The following is a 10,332-nucleotide window of genomic DNA, read 5'->3' on the forward strand; positions in this document are numbered from 1 at the left end:
GGCAGCAAGAGGAACTGTGGCACCAAGCAGCCTGGTGGGAAGGCCTGATCCTGGCGGGCCATTCAACCACCTGATAGCAAGGACTGCGCATATGCCCAAGGCCTCTTCTCTTCCCCTCCCTGTCACCTTGGTCTGGGTGGCCTGCTCCTGGGCTTTGGGTACATAGAGCAACTGAGTTGGTAACATAGTCACTGTCGCTTATGCTTGCGGCCACAGAGGCCTGAGGAAAGCTCTAACAAGCTGAAGCCACCCACACAGCCTGAGACCAGTGACAGGCAGGCTACCTCCATCTGAGTCAGCTCCCTCTTAGTCCAAGAGCCAGCCTGGAGCTACTGCTTACTAACTATATCCCTTGTTTAAATGCAGGTAATTTAAAAACATGCCCAACAGCCTAAGCAGTACAAATGAATAGCATTTAAAACTTAACTAAAGTGACTGCAATTACACAAAAGCAGAGTGATCCCTGTTCTTAGTATCTTAAACCAACTACCAGTCTTTTTACTATCAGAGTAAATGCAAGAAATATTTTTCCCATATAGCTACGCTCTGCTTAAACTGAGTGACTCAACAAAGTGGCTAAGGGAGCTTAATAAGGGTGGGAGGCTGCTCTGGTGTTGTGGAAGTCAAAGGACTAGGTAAGTCCAGCAGGTGGTTAAATCCCCTTCTCCGTAATGACTTTATGGGCCCCAGTACGGAGACCAAAAAGCCCTCGGTGAGGCTTTCTGTGCCTCTGTGAATGAAATCAGCATCACTGTAAGGTGCAGACAAATGTCTGCTCAGACAGTGTTAGAGTCTCACAAGGGATGCTTTGTGAGCTCAAATTGGATCTCCTTCTTCTGCATGGGTGCCATCTTAAGAACCCAAGATGCCTGGCAAGTGCAAAGGCCTGAGTTCAATCCCTGGTTCCACCAAAAAAAAAAAAAAAAAAAAAAAGAATCCAAGAGCTAATTGTCTCCCTCTCTTTAGTTAGACCCCAAGACAAGACAATGGGGGACTTCTTGGACCACATCAGGTAGAATTCACTCTCCCTGCCACTAGGCTGTATCCTTGATGAATGGAAAATTTTGATCCTGACAATTCAAAACAGGAACAGCTTATCTACTACTGCAACTTGGTTTGGATTCAGTATGCATGGGGAAATGGTGAGAGATATATATGGGATGGTACTTTAAATTATTAGACTCTTCTTGAGTTATAGCATTTCTGCTGAAAACATAGCAGGTGGAATAAGATGCCTTATGTTCATGCCTTTGTGACTTTATCAAAGGGAATGCCTGGGAACTATGATGTTTAAAAGAAAGAGATAAACTTCTTCTGGAACCTCCACCTGCCTCTTAGGAGGATGTGGGTCTCTCTGATCTATTTGATGATACTGGAAGGTTTCTTCTACTTACTCTTTTTTTTTTTATTTTATTTTATTTTATTTATTTTGTGTGTGTGGCCAGCTCAGCCCACCAGGAGGCAGGGCTGGCTGGCATGTGGTGCTGGGGGATTGAACCGCGGTCCCTGTGCTTTGCTAAGCTTGTTCTAAGTAGGTGCTTTAGACCACTGAGCCATCTCACCAGCCCCTCTACTTACTCTTATGGCTCCCAGGTCAATCAAGCAGGCCCCTTCTTCAGCTGCTGGTATCCATCGATGGACAGAATGAGTGGACCAATGGTCAGAGGACCTAGTACATTTGTGAATGGGACAGGTTGGTTTCAAACTTTAACCCTTGCTTTTGATTTATCATGGTGAGATGTTTAATTCATCTTGACCATTTGCTGAACCCCAGATAAAATTCAAAGAATCTATAAAAGACTAGGAACTATGCTTATCCACACAGGGGAAGCTCATTCTATTTTGATTTCCTTCCCTTGAAAACTCTCTTCTAGGTCAATAGCCATGTTTTGGGGTCAAGGAATCCACAAATCAGAAATTCTTTACTCCTCTGATGCATCACATTGAAGGTCAGATGCTTAACAATGAGTTTCTAATTGTCCCACAGTATCCTTTTCCCTTGCTCAGAAGAAATTCACTAGCAACATTGGTGTTAATTCCCAAATTCTGGTTAAGCCCAAAATGGATTTCACAGGCAGTAGGATTTCACAGGCCAAGTAGCAGCGGATTAAAGCACTTGCTTAGGCAGAGTGCAGTGGCCAGGGTTCAATCCCCAACATGCTGTGCCATCCCTGCCTCTGGTGCATGTTGAAACTGCAACTGAGACTGGGTGTGGTGGTGTGTGACTGTATTCCCAGCACTTGGGAGGCTGAAAACAGGAGAATCACTATCTACGTAGTAAGACCCTGTAGACCCTGTACTAAATACATACCAAAAAAATGGATTTCACTTGTTGACATGCTTTTCAAAAGGATAGAGTGACTACTGGATGGTCACCCTGCCTGAGAGCAGGAACAGCTTCAGCTATTTCAAAAGAAGAAGCCGCAAAGTTAACCTTAAGACAAAGACTAGAAGTCCTAACTCCCCTTGATGTCAGAGCTATCCTGGAAACAAAAGGGTAACTGTGGTTAACAGGGGAACAGCTTACCAAGTACCAGGGCATGCTCTTAGACACCCCTGAGGTTATCATAAAAGCTTGCATTCCTCTTAATCTATCCTCTTGGATGTGTACAGGCCCAGAAGTTAGCCATTCTTATGAACATGTGGTCTCCCAGACCGATGCAAGCAGGCAGAACACCAGTCTCCTGCCCCTCCAAGACTCTGAGTAGATGTGGTTCATGGATGGAAGTGTCTTTGTCCAAGAAGCTTATCAAAAAGTAGGTTATGAGCTCTCAGTTTATAACAAGTCGCTGAAGCTAATCCTCTCCTCCCAGGAACCTCTGCTAAAAAGGCAAAGCTAATAGCTCTTCCTTAGGCATAAATAAAAGGGAAAGGCAAATGTTAAATATCCAAAAGGACTCCAAATATACCTATCACGGTTACTTTTGTTGCTGGGACAAAATACCTGATACCCAAAGTGAAGGAAGGCAAGTTTTATTTAGCTCACAGTTACTGGAGGTTTCAGCCCATACTCAGCTGGCTCCAAGGCAGAGCAGCAAAAGGCAGAGAACAATCTTTCATGGTGGCAGCAAAGAGCAAGAGAGCAAAGGAAGTGGCAGCAGCTCAGGCAGCTAGCCAGCCTCTTTCCCTTCCACAGATTGTAATGCAGAGTATCTGCCCCAAACTGCTCACAACCATAATCCCAGTATTGTATCAAGAGTCAATCACAAGCTCCAGAAGCTTCCCCATGACTGCATGAGGCTTTGGGTGAACAATGAGACACAAACCATAACATTCTGCCCCTGCACCCCCAAAGACTCATGTACATCCCTTTATGCAAAAGGCATTTAAGTCCATCTTTAAGAGTTGCCAAAGTCCTAACAGTTTCAGCACTGCTGAAAAGTCTAAGTCCCAAGTCTCCTCCAAGATCTAAGGAAAACTCTCAGCTGTGAGCCCTTGCACAAACGAAAAGTTAAACACTTCCAACATTTAATGGCACAAGACAAACATTACCATTCCAAATGGTACACACAGCAGGATATCAAGCATTGGGACCAAAGCAGGTCCAAAATCCAGAAGGGCAAACATTAAGTCTGTGGCAAACTGTGAGCTCCGTGGCTCCGCCCCCATGGCACTCTTGGTGGTAGCTCCCATGACTGCTCTCTTAGGCTGGCTTTGCTCTCTCTTTGTAGTTTCCCTTAGATGATCCATTGCTTCTGGCTTTTCCAAAATTCTGGGGTTTCCACTGAATAGGCTTCTCCTGCACAGCTTTACCCACTGCCCTCTCAGGGGCACACTTCCTGGCCTCACGAGCCTTCTTCTGAAATCTAGGTGGAAGCCTTCATAACCTCACAACTTCTGCATTCTGAATGCACCTAAAACCAACATCACATGGATGATACCATGTTCTGCTGACAGCTGGAGCAGTAGCCAGGGTTTCTTTTCTTTTGGCTATAGGGGTTGAGTGCCTGGATCACTGAGCGCTCTGACCCTGATTCCAAGGAATAAATTCTCCATGCCAGAGAATTTATTCCTGGAAGCTTGAGTGGTCCCTGCCCCCATTCTGGAACATGGGGCTGTGTGACTTTCCCCTCAAGGCAAAATCCCTCACCCTTGCAATTGTGAGGCTGCAAAGAGTGGAAACCTGCCACTTCCAGTGATGCCCTCAGACCATATCTTCCATTCTCTTGTTCCTTCTCGGCAATAGAGATCCTCTCAGCTCTATCTTTGCATTCCACAGCTTTATTGGAGCTTCTTCTTTGCTGGCCAAACTCACAACATTATAAATCATCCTGATGAGCTCTTTGTTCTTGACTCTCAACATAAAACTGACTAAAAACCCCAAACAATAGCCATGATACTGCTTCAACACTCAGCTGCTTTGAAAATTCTTTTCAAAGATTAATCAGTCCACCATACTTCATCTCCGTCTCAGGCAAAGTCTCTGAACCTGACCAAAATGCAGACAAACTTTCTGCCAAGTCAGAACATAAATCATCCAGAGTCTAACAACCAACGCAGTCCTTCTTCCCAGCAGAAACCTCCCCAGCCTGGTCTTTTTTTTTTTTATTTATTTATTTATTTATTTATTTATTTATTTATTTTTGTGTGTGTGGCCAGCTCAGCCCACCAGGGGGCGGGGCTGGCTGGCATGTGGTGCTGGGGGATTGAACTGCGGTCCCTGTGCTTTGTTAGGCTTGTTCTAAGTAGGTGCTTTAGACCACTGAGCCATCTCACCAGCCCACCCAGCCTGGTCTTTATTATTATTATTATTATTATTATTATTATTTAATCTTAGGGAAGGGTCTACAGGGTGCTCAGGGTCTCACTACTAGATCAGACTCATAGTGATCTGCATGTTTACAGCCTCCCAAGAGCTGGGACTACACGTGCGCGCCACCATGCCCAGTCTCAGTCACCATCTCAGCGTGCCCTGGGGGTGGGGCTGGCAGACAGGCCAGGGGATTGAACCCCCAGCCCCTGTACCTGCTTGCAGGCACTTTAATCTGCTGAGCTATTTGGCCAGCCCTTCCCAGCCTGGTCTTTACAGGCAGGCTTTCTATCAGCTGTCTGATCTGAGCTCTGCCCAGAATCTCCCATACAGAACAGCTGAAGCTGTTCCAGCACTTCTCTTGTAGGTGGCATCTTCAGTCCTTTCCTATCTCTTCCCATAACCCATTCCCAAAAGCTCGTAATCCACATGGTCAGGACTAGCCACAGCAATAACCCCACTTTTCTGGTACCAAATTCTGTCTCCAAATGGACTCCATATATACCTTTCTTGTGCTACATGCCCATGCAACAGTCTGGAAAAAATAAAGAGGCTTACTGACTAATAAACAATCATCTATAAAACATAAGCAGGAAATTCTACTACTCCTAGAGACAGTCCACCTTCCTAAGGACATCTCAGTTGTACACTGTGAAGGGCACCAAAGGGACATGTTTGAAATCTCCTTGGGAAATCAAAAGGCTGAGATGAGGCAAGAAGGGCATCCCTACACCCTCTCAAGACCCAGCCTTACTCCCAGTTCCTGAAGAATCATTCTGGTCCTCCCTCAAGGGTCATAATGACAAGCTATAAAAATCTTACATAGGAAACGGTCCCCAATCTTACAAAAGAAAAAGAGTCAACCAGGACTGGGGAGACAGCTCAGTGGCAGAAGCACCTGCCTTGCAAACGCAAGGTCCCAAGTTCAATCCTCAGTACAACAAAAATAAATAAATAAATAAAAAATAAGAGTCAACCATACCCTAAACTGAGCTCTGGCAAAACTTTACCAAGAGACATCTGAGTCCTGGCTTCAACTGCTACCTTTACCACACTCACCACAGTTCAAGTAGTAAAGAGACAATTAAATCTACCTTTCTAGAATAAAACCAGTTCCAAATGAACTGTCTGGAAGAACAAGACCACCCACAAGGAAAAGTTAGTCCTATGAGTCTCTGAAAGACTTGAATTTTCTTTGCCAAAAGCAAGGCTGTAGTGCTTCTTTTTTTTTTTTTTTTTTTTTTTTTTGGCAGAATCAGGGATTGGCCCTTGCACTTGCCAGGGAAGCGCTTATTCCACTGAGCCATCTCCCCGGCTCCAAGGCTGTAGTGCTTCTAAAGATAAGCAAACAGGGTCTTACTAAAGCCATGGGTCTCAGGCTTCTGATAACTTCTATGACACTCCTCTCTGACATGCATTCTCCTCTACAGAAAGTTTGGAGCTTGGACCTTGTCTTCCTATTTAGTCTAATGGGAAAGTATCTTTCTCCTGTCAAACAGGCAGCTCCATCATCACTGACTCCTTTCTCACTGTGTTCTGACAGGTTTTTCTTTCATCAACTTGCCCAATAAGCCACAGCGTCCCCAGGCGGTGGGAAAGCACATGATTCCCCCTAGGTAGGGTCCGCAGCCCCTTCCAGCCAGAAGAAGCTATAGAAGACAGTGACATCCACTTCCTCAGCTGCCCATAAGGAATTATGGGATTCGTGTCCTCTGGGAAATGAAGCAAGAAGCAGAGCTGGCAAAGCTAGCTGGGAGGGGCTGGAGAGATGGCTCAGTGGTCTAAAGCACCTACTTACAAGCTTAGCTAAAGCACAGGGACCGCGGTTCAATCCCCCAGCACCACATGCCAGTCACCAAATAACTCCCCAGCCCCCACATATGGCGTTCTCCAAGTTTCCTGCAATATGTGAAAGAAATAAAGAGATAGGATGCTATTGAAAGTGCACTCCCATAGCTTTCCTCTCAAGGGTAACCTTCCCCCTGATTCCCAGGGGTACCTTTACTTGGGTTTTTAATTTAATCCTCTACCCAAGCTCTGCAAGCCAGTTTCTCCCTTACCCTTTTTATTTATTTATTTATTTATTTATTTATTTATTTATTTATGTTACTGTATTTAGTACAGGGTCTCACTACACAGATCTGACTCATAGTGATCCCCCTGTTTTCAGCCTCTCAAGTGCTGGGATTACAGGAGCACACCACCACGCCCAGTCTCAATCACCATCTCAATGCCCCCGTTGGCGGGGCCACCACGGCACACCAGGGACTGAACCCCAGCCGCTGCACTCTGCCTAAGCAGATGCTTTAGTCCACTGAGTTATCTGGCCAGCCCACCCTTCACGTTTAATTTTTAAATAAACTTTGTCACCATTTTGCTTATTTCACTCAGTTCTTGAGATGAGAGAACCTGGAAACCAAGAGGCTATCCCCCAAAACTGGATAACACTTCTGTCACAAAGTCCCTGTGTTAGTGCCAGCAAACCAGGGGCTGAATCTTTTGACACTGTGAGGCAAACAAATCTCTCCTCCTTTAAGTCACAGTTGTTAAGCATTCTGTCCCAGCAACAGGAAGGTGACTAACACTCCCTTATAACTGCATATTATTCGTTTGGCATGTGTCTCCTATTATACTGTCAGCTCTCTAGGAGTAGATATTATTTTGTGTCCAGTAGTATCTGTTCAATAAACATCTCCTCAATGATTGAACACATATATTAGATCAATATGTCATCTGGTCCTGTTTCTGTTTTTTCCTACAGTAGAGACCTCTAGTGTTACAGCTTGTGTCTAGATGCCCCACCAAAGCCTTATGTGGTCATAGGTAGGGCTTTCTCAGAGATGATTGGATCTAGAGTATGTGATACTGTGAACAAATTGACTCATGGTGAAATTCTAGGATCAAGGCCACTAGGATTTGGGGTGTGAGTGACCACTGCTCTAGGCTATAAAGGATAGAGAGAGCTGTGGCATCCCTTGCTGCCTGCTACCTTCTGCCCGTCATGAACTGTTTCTCTTCTGTGATGTCTCTGTATCCTGCCTTGGAGCCAGCCAATTATGGACTGAAACCTCCAGAAATGGTCAATTAAATGAACTATTCCTCCCTTAACTTGTGGGTGTTGGATATTTTGTCTCAGCAATGAGAAAAGTAACCAAAACAGAATTTGGAACCAGAGAAATGGAGTCAGTGCTGCGACTGTACCTGATCCTGTGGTTTAGGAGCCTTTGGAGCTGGCTTGTGGGAAGAGTTAGGAAAGGTTTGGAGACACTGGCTGAAAAAGTAGAGCTGGAATGACTGACACTGTATTTGATGAGAGACACTAGTCAGGGCTCAAAAGATCAGAATGCTGACAGAAATTCTACCAGTATTGACCAGGCTTGGAAGGTTATGGCTGGAAAGAAGGACAGCATTGGCTATTAACTCCAGATGATGTGTATTATGGCTTGCAGAAAGTTTGGCTGCATTTTCCATGTGTCCAGAGATTTTTGCCTGTGACTGAGATTAAGGGCAGCAGACTAATCCATCAGGCAGAAGAAATTTCAAGGCAGTGTAATGTTGAGGAGGTAGCACGGCTACCACTGGGAACTTTTAGCTAGATTTGCGTTGTGACACAAGAGCTAAACTTCCAGCAGAATCCTTCAAAACACTGAGTTTGGCCAGAAAGGAAGCTCCAGTAAAACTGTGGCCTGCAAAGATGAAAGGGAGATTGGTGCAAAGATTGGTCACTGAAAATACTAGAAATAAAAAGCCAAATGTTCATTTCACAACAGAAAAGGTGATTTGAGGACAACACAAAAAACAAAAAGACTCCAGCCTTTGCAGCCTCAAGAGTTGCAAAGGTGAAAGATTTTGCTTTGAGAAAAGAGCTCCAGCTGGGCATGGTGGTGCACATCTATAATCCCAGCTCCCAGGAGGCTGAGGCAGGTGGATCACTGTGAGTTCAAGGGGCCACATAGTGAAGTCAAGGCTAGCCTGAACTACATAGTAAGACTACATCTCAAGAGAGAAAGAGAGAGAGAGAGAGAGAGAGAGAGAGAGAGAGAGAGAGAGAACTTTTACTCTATAAAAATCCTGGGAAAAGACAGCATTCCAGGGCAACAGACCTGGGTCCCCCTTCTGTTCCTTTGAGACAGATTTCTTTCTCCCAGTAAATATATTCAGAGAGAGAGAGAAAGAGAGAGAAAGAAACAGATTATATAATAGATTATAGCTAGATAGAGATGAGACAGGTATATTGAGCTTCACCTAGTATTAATACCTAAAACTGGATGGTAGATGTTATTATGAGTTTGGATGCTATAAGAAATGAGCTCTGTAGCAGCATAAAGAATAAGTCTCCTGCTCTCTGTTGCCATTGTTGTTGTTCTGCCGCCATGAACTGGATGCTCTCTGTCCTATGCCACTCTAACTTGGAGCCAGCCAAGTATGGAATGAAATACCCAGTAACTCACTGAGGTGCCTGTGGGACCTCTCCAGACCAAAATGCAGGCATGCTGTATGAGTGAGACCCTCTACCATGCCCTCAGGACCCCTCCACCCCTCTGGAGCCCGCATTCCAAAACCCGCTGAGTGAGTGACAACTTCTGTGATGCTCTCGGACCCCTAGATCCAGCCTAGCCCAGGCCTGGTGAGTATGTGGGAGAACTTCTGTGCTCCCCTGTGCCCCCTGGGCCAGGGACAAAACAGAGGGGCACCACAGGTTCACTGTTGTGCCAGAGGGGCACAAAAGGTTCACTTCCAAGGGCTGAAGCAAGAAGGAGCTGAACACAACAGCTAGACCCAAGCCAGGCATAACTGGATAAACTCAAACTTAATAGATCTGCACCTGAGTTTCAGTAGGTGCTAAGATTATAACTACACCAAAGCTCTACACCAAAGGTCAGAGGTCAGTGTTTACAAAATGACAAAGACAAGGAGCAAAATGCAATCTCAGGCCACGAGCCCACCCAGAACAAGTGCAGAGGACACTAGCTTAGCTGAAATGTATGGATTAATAGCATCAGAAGTGAAGAAACAACAGCAGAAAGGTATAGACGAACTCAGAGCAGAATCAATTTCTGAAATAAAAAAGAAATCTCTAAATTCATAGCATCTGAAGTAAAGAATCAAATACAAAAACATATGGAGGAAAAGCAGTGCCCACCAAGAACAAGTGCAGAGGACACTAGCTCAGCTGAAAGGTATGAATTAATAGCATCAGAAGGAAAAAAACAACAGCAGAAAGATACAGAGGAACTCAGAGCAGAATTAATTTCTGAAATAAAAAAGAAGTCCATGAATTCATAACATCAGAAATAAAGAATCAAATACAGAAACATATGGATAAAACCCAATCTGAAAAAAACTGCAGTAAAAGAATTCAAAACTGCTTCTAAAGAAGACATTGATAAAAAAAAAAAAGGAGATTAGAAAAATAATGAAATCCTTGAAAGAGAAATACAGGAAGGAAATAGATCACATGAAGGAGAGTCAAAGAGATATAGAGGAATTTAAAAATCTCAATCACAAGACTGCAAAACCATTTGAGGGAAATTGAAGACAGAGTTTCAGATCTTGAAGACACTGGTGCAGCTAGTGAAAAG

Source organism: Octodon degus, unplaced genomic scaffold (assembly GCF_000260255.1).
Source record: "Octodon degus isolate 3935 unplaced genomic scaffold, OctDeg1.0 scaffold00040, whole genome shotgun sequence".
Taxonomy (NCBI): domain Eukaryota; kingdom Metazoa; phylum Chordata; class Mammalia; order Rodentia; family Octodontidae; genus Octodon; species Octodon degus.